The sequence below is a fragment of the Mesocricetus auratus genome, unplaced genomic scaffold (genome assembly GCF_017639785.1).
Source record: "Mesocricetus auratus isolate SY011 unplaced genomic scaffold, BCM_Maur_2.0 Super-Scaffold_15014, whole genome shotgun sequence".
Lineage (NCBI taxonomy): Eukaryota > Metazoa > Chordata > Mammalia > Rodentia > Cricetidae > Mesocricetus > Mesocricetus auratus.
Window position 1 is genome coordinate 80906516 of NW_024429186.1, and position 12146 is coordinate 80918661.

The following is a 12146-nucleotide window of genomic DNA, read 5'->3' on the forward strand; positions in this document are numbered from 1 at the left end:
TCTTCCTTCTCTTTCCCTCCCTCCTATCTCTCCCTTCTCTTTCAAAACCCCCTCCCCCCACTCTCCCCGCCCCATGCCAAGAATTAAAAAAAAGACAAAGTTCAGTGAACTTGTGAGTTTGAAATTTTCCCATGTTACAGGTTGAGACTACGCTGGTCATAAAGTACTGTCAACTTTATTTTAGAGACTATATTGGATATAGAGTCTAAGGCATTGCATATATTTTACATATAGTTAGAGCGGAAATGGAGGTGAGAGTGAATAGAGCTTAGAAGCTGTCTTAGTCAGGGTTTACGATTGCTGTGAGGAGATACCATGCACACAGCAGCTCTTAAAATATTTAGTTGAAGGGGCTCACTTACAGTTCAGAGGTTCCGTGTCCATCATGATGGGGAGCATGGCTGCATGCGGGCCACAGAAGCTAGCCTTCTTCCTAGTGACCGTGAGTTGGTTTCTACCTCCTCATGAAATGGAGATAATCAGAGACTGAAAGTACCATTTCATCGGCCCTGTAGTTTTGCTATTCTTCCTAGAGTTTCATTAATAATCAATCATCTAATTCAAGCAGTTGGTCTATTCAGTTATGTTCTGAATAAGCTAGGGGACCATGGCAATTAAAGAAAACTTTTCATTCCACTCTTGGTCACCACCAGAAACTGTGCCTATGTTGAGAACATAGAGTAGTTGCTCAGAGTGTGATTCCAAGACATTTTACTTTGTAATACTGCCAAGTCCTCCCATAAGGGCTGTAACTTTTTGTCTTTTTGATTTTGGTATCAAACATGGAAGTTATTGGACCATTGTCTGAATGAGTACATTCAGAGTAATGTTTATTCAGGATCATTCCAGAGAAGTTCCTTTGCTAGTTGACAATGCTATCAAATTTATACCCAGCTCTGTATTCTAAAAGGACTCCCAGCACTTCCAGCATCTCCAAGTCATTAAGCTTGGGGTTGTCCATTTGTTGGTTTGTTTGTTTGCAGCATTCTCTGGCTTCTTTTTCTTTATCTCTTAGGCTGTGACTTCACTGACCATTTCTGTCTGGCTTACAGGCTATACTTCTGCCTGCTCTCTCTGTTTTAACTAATGCGTCTCTTCCAGCAGTAGCCCATGAAACACAAGGTGCCTACAATTCAATCCAGTTTTCTGACAGTTCTTTAATTTTTCTGATAATCTTTATTTCATAATGTATACAATGAATTTTAAATATATCCACCTCATGTTCCTCCTGCAACACCTCCTGACTTCCAACATATCTTCTCCTAACTTCATGTCATTTTGCACTCCTTAAACCAACTGAGTCCAATTAGTGATACCCATGTTCATGAGTGTAAGACCATCTTCTGGAGTGTGGACAACTTACCGGAAGCCACACTGAAGAACAACAAAAGCCAAAAACCTCTCCCTCTCTTCATGGCATTGACGGCCAGTTCACCATGTTTGCAATGGGGCCTCGTGCCCCTCTCTCATTTGTGCAGGAATGTTGGCTGGCTTTATCTTGTACAGATCTTAAGCAAATAACCACAGTCCTCTACCATGTGTTCTGTGGTGTTCTCTGAACCTTCCTCACCATTTGTTTCTAGTTCTGTCTTTCCCTACCAATTTGATTTCTGATAATGGTTAGCTAGCGTTCATACATAAAAATGAAGACTGACTGAGATGGTCTCAACTTCTTTCCCTTTAAGTCATAACCTGGGATCTGCATCCACAACTCTAGATATCACTAATATTTTTAACATTTTTTTCTGTGCTGTGGTTGAACTCAGGGGTCTCATGATTTTTAGCCAGTACTCATCACTAAGCTATTGTGACATTTTAAAAACTTATGACCATTGAGAACCTAGATTGATCCTCCCGAGTTGATCTGCAGACATTTGGCCTTAACAGTTTTGAAGTTGACTGTCCCATCTTGACTCCCAACACTTCAAATTCCTGATGTGTTCTTTTATTCTTCTATTCCTAAACCATTCAAGCTTGATCATTGGACTTGCCTTGGCCCCATCTCCTCTGTCTCCTCTACCCAGACAGATAGTTTTCTTCCACTTGACTTGTTTCCCTTAAGAAGTGATCAACTTCCTCACCCCAGAATGAGCTTTGCACAGAACAAATGCTCAATAAGCATTTGATGAGGAAGTACATCATTCTTCTTCTTGTCTGATATTTACTACTCATGAAGAATGGTGAGCCTCATTAAAGGCAACAAGTAGGATCTCAGTGGCATTCCCTTTTCTCTACCACTAATGAAAACACAGCATTTATTTTTTTATGTTAGAATCATTCATATTTACATATCAATCCCCTATTCCCTCTCCCTTCCCTCCTCCCATGCTCCCTACTGAACCCCAATTTACTCCCTACCCACTCCCCAGAGATAGTGAGGTCTTCCACGGGGGAACCATCAAAATCTGTCACATCATTTGGGGGAGGACCTCGGCCCTCCTTCCCGTATCTGGGCTGCAATAAAATCCCCCCAAAAGGAATGGGCTCCCCAAGTCCATTTGTGCACTAGGAATAAACACTGTATCCACTGTTTGAGGTTCCATAGACTGCCCTGGCCTCCTAGCCAGCACCCACATTCAGAGGGCTTGGTTCAGTCCAATGCTAGTTCCCCCAGCTTTATGACTAGGGTCTGCATACTCTCACTAGGTCAGGTCAACTGTTTCTGCAGGTTTTTACAGCATGGTCTTGGCTCTGTTGCTCATCCCCCCTCCTTCTCCACAGCTGGATTCCAGGAGTATGGCTCAGGGTTTAGCTGTGGGTGCCTGTTTCTGCTTCAGTCAGCTACTGGATGAAAGCTTTCAGATGGCAACTAAGGTAGTCATCAATCTCATTATAGGGGAAGGACATCAAAGGCAGCCTCTCCACCACTGCCTAGATTCTTAGTTGGGGTCATCACTGTCAATCCCCTAACATTTCCCCTGTGCCTCTCTCCAAACCTATACTGGCTCCCTCTATCAAGGCATCTCCTTTCTTGCCCTCCTCTATTTCTCCCATCTCAGTCCTCTTGTTCTCCTTCCCCTTCTCTCCCTCTCTGCTTCCCACCTCCCTCCTCTCTGCCCCCTTGCTCCCAATTTGCTCAAGGGTTATTGTCTCTCCTTCTTTGGGGAATCATGCATTCTTCTCTTGGGGTCCCAGGCTGAGAAAGAAATCAGAGAAACATCACTGATTACAATAGCCACAAAGAACATGAAATATCTTGGGGTAACACTAACCAAACAAATGAAAGGCCTGTGCAGTAGAAACTATGAATCTTTAAAGAAAGAAATTAAAGAAAATACCAGAAAATGGAAAGATCTTACATGCTATCGGATATGTAGGATCAAAACAGTAAAAATAGCAATATTGCCAAAAGCAATCTACAGATTCAATGCAATCCCCATCAAAATCCCAACACAATTCTTCACAGACCTTGAAAGAACAATATTCAACTTTATATAGAAAAACAAAAACCCAGAATAGCCAAAGCAACCCTGTACAATAAAGCAACTTCTGGAGGCATCACAATCCCTGACATCTAGTTTTATTATAGAGCCATAGTCCTGAAAACAGCTTGGTATTGCCACAAATTGAAAACCCTGATATTAACCCACACATGTATGAGCACCTGATTTTTGACAAAGAAGCTAAAGTTACACAATGAAGAAAGAAATCATCTTCAACAAATGGTGCTGGCATAATTAGATGCTGGCATGTAGAAGACTACAGATAGATTCATATCTTTTGCCATGCACAAAAATTTTCAAATGGATCAAAGACCTCAACATAAATCCAGCCACACAGATGTCTTAGGAGAGAAAGTGGTAGGAACTCTTCAACGAATTTCTATAGGAGACTGCTTCCTGAACATACTTCCAGTAGCACAGACTCTAAGATTGACAATTAATAAATGGGAGCTCTTGAAAATGAGAAGCTTTTTTAAGTCAAAGGACACAGTCAACAAGACAAAAACGGCAGCCCACATTATGACAAAAGATCTTCAACAGTCCTTATCTGACAGAAGGTTGATTTACAAAATATACAATTAACTAAAGAAGCTAACCACCAAAACACAAACAATCCAATTAAAAAGTGGGGTACAGAGATAGAGAATTATCAATAGAGGAATATAAAATGGCTGAAAAGCACTTAAGAAAGTGCTCAACATCCTTAACCATTGGGAAATGCAACTCAAAACAACCCTGAGATACCATCTTATATGGGCCAGAATTGCTAAATCACAAACACCAATGACAGTCTATGCTGGAGAGGATGTGGACAAAGAGGAACACTGCTCCATTGGTGGTGGGAGTGCAAACGTGCACAACCACTTTGGAAATTAGTGTGACCATTTCTCAGGATAATGGGAATCAGTCTACCTCAAGATCCAACAATTCCTGTCTTGGGCATATACCCAAAAATTCACATTCATAGAACAAGGATATATGTTCAACTATGTTCATAGCAGCATTGTTTGTAATAGGCAGAACCTCGAAGCAGCCTAGATGCCCCTCAACTGAACAATGGATGGAGAAATTGTGGAACATTTACTCAGCAGAAAACAAAACAATGAAATCTTGAAAGTCACAGGCAAATGAATGGAACTGGAAAACATATCCTGAGTGAGGTAACCCAATCATAGAAAGACAAGCAGGGTATGTACTCATTCATAATATATGGATATTAAACACAGAGCAAAGGACACCAGCCTGCAATCCACACCACCAGAGAAAGCCCAGCATTTAAACCACTGGAAACAGAAGACCTGTTAGAAAAACTTTGTTCTTTGTGCCCCTGCAGTACATAAGCTCATCAAAAATCTGTTCAAAGCACATCATTAATTAAAGTTTCAGCTGCCAAATGTGTTCTGGTTAAGGCCACACTACTATTACGGAGGGCTAGCTGGTGATCGCACAGGCTTCTCCTTTGCAGCTCAGTTTCTTATGGGAAACTCCTGTGGAGAAGCATGGTGCCTCCCTGGTGGCTGTCACTGCAGTCAGGCAAAGCAGGCTGAGATTCAGAAAGATTCTTTCCTTAAGCAAAGAGATAGCAGTTCAGTGGTTTCCTTGGTGTCTTATTGAGTTATTTGGGGCACAATATGTCTGTTAAATTGATTTACCTGGCAGAAACTTGTATTTTATATTTAGCTGATTAAATTGTAAGGGACTAGAATCATGCACACCCTATAAAGATCTTATATAAGAGCAAAACCAATTTTAATTAACTACATTTGAAGACTATGTTGGAAGTTTAAGCTGATTCTCCCTCCATTTTGTATTTACATTGAACCAGAAAAGGAAATTGCTATTAAAAGTAAACATTGTGATAGAGTACATAGCTTAATAATTTAGTATTTTGGATGGAACCTTTTTTATAAGGAAAACATAAAACCATTCCCACTCTAGTTTTCGATATTGCTTGCTTGTCATGATTATTTAATTATTTAAAAAGTATTATTGGAATTTTAAAGTTAAAATAAATTATTCTTAATTCACCAATTTAAAAAATCCACTTTTTTATTTTGTCCTTTTAGTATTATTTTGTGGATAAACAAACATACTAATAAAACATTTGCTCTTTGTAGAAAGTTAAATATTATAAAATGATAAGTAGTAATTACAAGTAAATTGTTATCCTTTTGCTAAGCATTGGGTATGTCATTAATAATTCTCTTACTATGCTACTTTACTACTCAAAAATAAGACAATAAATACACAGAATAGTAAAACCAGACCCACTCAAACCTAGTATTCTAGTCACCAGACTTCTAAAACAGTGCCTGTCTTGGAATGCTCAGTCGGCATGATTTGTTCCAAAGGCTTCTGCAGCAGATGACTATAAACTTAAGTGGTAAGAGAACACTTCATTGTCTAGATGCCAGAGCCTGGATGAGTATACCTGACTTAACATCATGTCCACAGGACTGTGCACTTGTGTGGAATCTCTCATGGACGTCTTTTCCTGTATTTTCCAGCTTCTGAATGCTGGATGTAGTTTCTGATGTAGACTTCATCTTCTAAGCCAAAAGTGACAAGTCTCACTTTTTCCCCAAGCTTGTCATCTTATGTGTGCTGGTTATCTTTTATAGTTGTAGAGGGAAAGTGTGTGATAGCAGTGGGTCCCCTTTAAGCCAAGAGAATCACCTAGCAATCTTAAATTCATCCTTATCTTTAATTTATCTTTTGTTGTGTAGTATAGCGTTCAGGCAGCTATCTGCACCCTTAGTTTCCTCAGATTTATCCAGCTGCCTCCCTGCTGAATATGTAGACTATTTCCCTTATTACTAATCCTTAAATAACACAGCACAACAAATATCACTGCACCATTAAATCTTGCAGCTCATTACCAGTACTTTAAGTTGTAGGCAAATGCTTGAACATCTACCTATGTCAGACTTTTACGTAAAAAGCAAAGAGAATGGGAATGTGTCAAAGAATATATGAGGTCCTGTGACAAGACACATAATATATTATTATATGAACACAATCAAATGCATAAATTGGTTCTCAATTTAATAATTTTAAATGCAAACACACAAAAAATTATTATCAGAGTATGTTAATTGGTCTAGTTTTAAACATCTAAAACATGATTTGTGTAACCAGAAGAAAGTAATAAATATTATAAGATGAATACTTAAGACGATTCACCATGAATTGTGTTAGCGCGTAAGGTTTTCCAACAGATTTTGTAAAGGAAGAATTCTCTGTTACAAAGCACACATTGTCACTATATTTATAATAAGTGAGCAGAAAGATATGTTCTATTGAATTTACCAAAGAGGATTTCTATAGGAAATGGCACTCTCTTATTACCACCAATGTGGCCACTTATTGGAAGTCAGACTTCCCCAAAATGATTTTTAAAGACATTTACATATGAGTTTCATATTTTCAATGGTTATAACTAGAAATGCAGAAAATCTGACTCATAACATTAAACATTCATATTATCCCAGCCAAGACAGTTGCAAGTTGTAATGTTCTTACTGTACAATACTGAAGACCATGTTCAAAGATTCATAATGCTTGTCTAAGTATGCAACATTTTTGTTTGGGTTTTCAAGACAAGATTCCTCTGTGTAGCTCTGGCTTTCCTGGAACTCACTCTATAGACCATGCTGGCCTTGAATTCAGAGATCCACCTACCTCTGCTACCTGAGTGTTGAGATTACAGATATATGCCACCACCACCCAGTGGAACTTTCAACTAGAATAACTTGCATCAGTTTTTTTCCAGTCAGAATCTTTCTCTGTTCTCAAGCCCTTTCTTCACCTTCCTGTGTCTGCCAAGTAGTGGGATTACGAAAGTGTACCACCATGCCTGCTGATTTGATGTCTTTTGATTAGCTAGGTTGAACAATACTCTAGGCCTCTCCAGGGTTTTTCATAATTGTCATATATAGTGATGAGACATATGCAAAACGAGCAAAAGTCATAAGAATGACTTGGGCAGGAACTACCTCAGGAAACATAATCTCCACACAAGTCTATTGGTTGGGAACATCAAGAAAATCCCAGAAGAGGCAGAAAGGATATGTGTAGGCTGACAGATGCCCAGAGCATCAGGAAGAATGCATTGTGATACACAAAGGTTCTGTAGTTGGTGCTGGAAGACTGACCTTACCTATGATCAGAGAGCTCAACATTCATGGCAGGTGCACTAACTCCTTGAATTTCCCAAACAAAGACTCATTAGCATAAGAAGTATTTAGTAATCCAGGGATTATTCTTGTTTAATTATCATCCCAAATAATATTTTGAAATCATTTATTTAAGATATTTACATAAGTAATGTTTTTAACTCAACAGCCCCTAATGGAGATATTCTGGATTCTGTGATATATATGTATGTGATATTGAATACTTATGCAAAAATTATTAGTGTAAAGAACACTTATAACCTAGGATTAAATGTTAATTTAGGGTTAGAGAGATGGCTCACCAGATAAAAATGCTGTCTTCTCTTCCAGAAAACTTAGAGTCAAGTCCCAGTAACCACATGGCAGTTCACAATCATCTGAAACTCTAGTTCCAAGGGTCTTGTTCCCTCTGCTGACATCTATTGGCCAGTCATTAATAGTGGTGCACAGATTAATGTTGGCAAAACACATATATATATATACAAAATAAAATAATATCTTAATTTCTTAAAAGTCAACCAAGATAAGATGCACACAGTAGGTAATGAATCTCAATGAGTAGTGATATATTTCAGAAAAAGATAAGTAGAATTTGTACTTTGCAAAAAGGCAAAGAAAATATGTGATCAGGCAGTAATAGAAGTATTTTAGTAATGATGAAAGTCTAGACATGGATTATTGCTTTTATTTAACTTATTTATTTGTTTTACATCCTTACCAAATTAAAATAGACAATATTGCATTAATCTCAGGAGTTTTCAAGTTGTAAGCATGCATTCATCTTCTTATATTTTCATTTTATCGGTTGTGGATTTTTTTCGTCACTCTTATAAGGGCCACATGAGGAATTCAGAGAGAACCACTTCTCAGTCTTTTGCTTACACATGTGATGAACAACATCGTTAGTGCTCGTTCATAGATGAGTAAATCATTTGCTGAGTTAATCTACATCCCGAAATTACAGTTAGCACATGAAAGTGTTAGCACTGGAGTTTGAGTCTGGTCTACATTTTTCAGAGGCCTGCACACATCCAGAGAAGACTTCCTGTGGGGTTGTATGCTGATGTACTCTTGCAAATCATGATTTTCCCCTAGGTCTTCCAATACCCTGTGACACACACCAGTTCCCTGGTGTTGCCAAGCCTGATCTTGATAGCTATGCTTAAGATTTCTAATTTGTTAGTCTATGCTTGTAGAGGTGAACTTCACTAAGATTTCCTGATTTTGATTCTTCTATATGGCCTCAATAAGTGTATTTTGCACCACTGAGAGGCATAGGAGAACAAAGATGGAAAATGCCTTTCATTCATGGAAGATTATTCAGATTGTGTGCTGACTCTTGTCCTTGTCACTTTGAAGTGTGATAATAAGGTCCTAGGACCCATTCTTCACATGCTCTTTTCTTTGCAACCCATGACCTTGCATATAATTTTTGATGCACAGTTTTCACCTTAGCAGGTTAGGCCTTCTTCTGATTTTTCTTACTTTTTTTTTCAATTACCACAAAGTTTATTGATAGATACCTGTATATAAAACCAGGGCATGAACATGACTTGACAAGTTAAGTAGAGTTAATTTCAATACTATAAAAAGAGGGAACAATTCAAATTCTTTCCATTTGTTTCACACCCACAAAAACTACTTCAAGGGCATTTAAAAATCTCTCAACCCTGATCGGTTTTGTGCAAGTAAACCATGTTTCTTTGGAAAAGATTTGTGCACTTGGCCAGGCTAAAGGATATTACAATCCGGCACAGAAAGCCCATTACTAGAGGTGGAAATACAATCAATACACCGTTGTAGCCACAATCATCAGTTACAGTTAAGAATTTTTTCTGTAATAACCAAGTGGACAATCAAATGTTGCAACAACTCTAGCGTGGCTGAGCAAAGTGCATCTCTACTGTCTTCAGTGTTGCCATCTTACTCTGAGTTTTCATTGAGATGTAGGGCATAGATATGGAGTGAAGGTGAAGAGATATGGAGTAAGGGTGAAGAGGCAGTAAGAGCAATCAGCCAGGAAGTGCATCCCTATAGAAGATCTTCTCCAGAATTAGCTATCTCCCCCGACCTCTGCAGATTAGCCAGTGAGTGCCATGGAAACCTTCAGGCTTTAGGGAGCTCAGCACATTGAAAGCAAAAGTAGCTCTGAAGGGAAAATAGCTGGTTATTAATCCTCTTATGTAGAGTTCTGCAAAGACTTGCCTGAGAGCTGCCTGCCATTGCATTTCCAGGATCACCCCTGCGATACTCTCTCTGGTGACTTAAAATTACTGAAATCCAGACAGAAGCTCTCTCTAGGACCTTTGGACAGAACTTTCCTCATTTTAAAAATAAGTTTATGTTGCAGTTTCTAGTGTATCCATGATTTCTAGTTTTTTAAAAATCAGATATTTTCTAGATTTACAAATATATATAGTGTCAAATCTCCTTTTGAAACTTGATAATTTTATGTCCTTCTATACACCTCCTTCAACCAAAAGCAGTTGACTAAGCTTTCTTTCTTTATAAATATCAGTGGTATTTGCACAATTACTCCTGTGTGAAATCTGAAGCATATGGCCTAGTAGAACATTCAGTGGAATCCTTGTTACCAGGGGCTGTGGAGGACAGAAGAGGATGGGACAATGGCTACAAAGTCACAGCATGGTGGGAGGGACAGGGTCTTCCACTACATAAAGAGTGATTATAATTAATAGTGCTCTATAATTCAAAATAGTGGCAGAGCGGTTTTTGAATGTTGTCATCCCAGAGAAACCCTGTGCTTGAGATGAGGGATAACTGAATTTTCTGAACTGATCAATATTCAACATATCAAGGTTCAAAAATCATCATACTCTACCCTATAAGTACACGTAGTTTATGACCTGTCAATAGAAAACTTAGAAATACTGGTAGCACTAAAGCAGTTAAGAAAAGTAGTCTTCAAGCCTTCCTGTAGCACTCCTCCACTTTTGCTCACCTTTGCTTTCTTTACCAACTTCCCGCGTCCTCTGTGGTCAACTCCCACTGTCCTTCCTGTCTCCTTTGCTCATCCCATTCTGGTCCGGTTCCTGGCAGCTACCACTTGCTGATTGTCCCCCTTGGGGTTCCTTAGACCACAGGCATTTGGGCCTACATGATTTCTCGTTATTAAGGGACCTACGCATTGTCGGGGGGGGGGGATGGAAGTATCCATGACTTCTACATGCTAATGCTGTTGTCATCTTCCCATACTGATGACCAGCAATGTCTCAAACATTGCTACAGGCCTTTGGGGGCATATCTTCTCAGGTTTGGAACCAACATCTTATATGAGACACTCTTCCATTTATTCACTAGTAACTGCAATTTATAAGGAGTCTATTAATCAGAGTTGAACTACTGATGCCATGAAAATGATAGATGAATGAGAAACTGGAGGGAGGACTTATGGAACTCATCAGCAGCAATATTGCTGCTTAACAATGTTGTTTGCAGAGAAGGGATCCGGGTTAAAGTGTTGTGGAGACATCCGGAAAATGATGGCAAGAGCAAGAAACAACTCACAGGGCTGAAGGAGAAGGGACAATCGATCCTTTAGATCTAAACCCACAGATCAGTGACAGCCAGGGAAGAAGGGAAGGCAGGATGCACTAAGCGAGGGACCACTGCTAACATCCTCTGTCCCCCTTCATCTGCTTCATGGAATGACAGCCCAGTGCTCTTGTCTCCTCTTGACAGCCAGAGTTCAGTCCCTTGGGTTTCAGCAAAAGTGGTGAACAGATCTCTCAGCCTGATAAAACAGAACTCAGTATTTTTCTGAGTAGGTCATAGACAAAGCAGAAGGTGTGCCAGTAGAGTAAATATCAGGGACTCAAAGTCCCTCATTTCCCTAATGTCAACGTTTTCAAGCTGACATTGTCAAATACACAACAGAAAATGAAAGAGCTTGCTTATTTTTATATCTAAGAAATAAAGCAGTTTTTGGTTTAAGTTCAAAGTTGTGAGGAAGATAACGAGAGAACAGAGAAGTGTGGACAGCTCATGTCTTACAGTGGTGTGAAGGGGGTGCTCTGAGCACAACTGCTACTATTTTTCAAAGATTTTCATTGATCAGAAACCTCAGGAACATTGTGTGGGCGATCACAGGCACTTTACAAAAGCTTTCTTCTAATTTTTATAACATTCTACTGTAAGAAAAAGAGGAGTATCTATCAAGGTTATGAGAGAGCAAGGTGCTTAGACACAGGACTGCTTCATCCTATTACCTCTGTAATGTTTAACTTCCTCATTAACACTATAGCACTATAAAGAGTATATACCATATGTGTGTTTTGTGATAAGCAGGTTAGTATTGATAAAACAGGATAGTACTGCAACAAAGAAACTAACGTACAGTGTTAGCTTGCATGAAAAACAGCTTTATGCTTACAACAGCAACATCATAGAGAATGGACTTCAACTACACCATGGAACCCAATGCTTCCATTCTTCTAAAATAATTATTTAAAAATACAGTAAACGGTAGCCATATAGATTCACTATTTGGAATAATGTAGTAAAATAA

At 38.9% G+C, this 12146-nt stretch overlaps 1 protein-coding gene across 25 annotated transcripts in view; it reads left to right on the forward strand.

The window, feature by feature from the left end:
* The window catches only part of Hdac9 (histone deacetylase 9), an 888277-nt gene that overhangs the window by 497846 nt on the left and 378285 nt on the right, over positions 1 to 12146 (forward strand). The gene's annotated exons all lie outside the window — the stretch shown is intronic.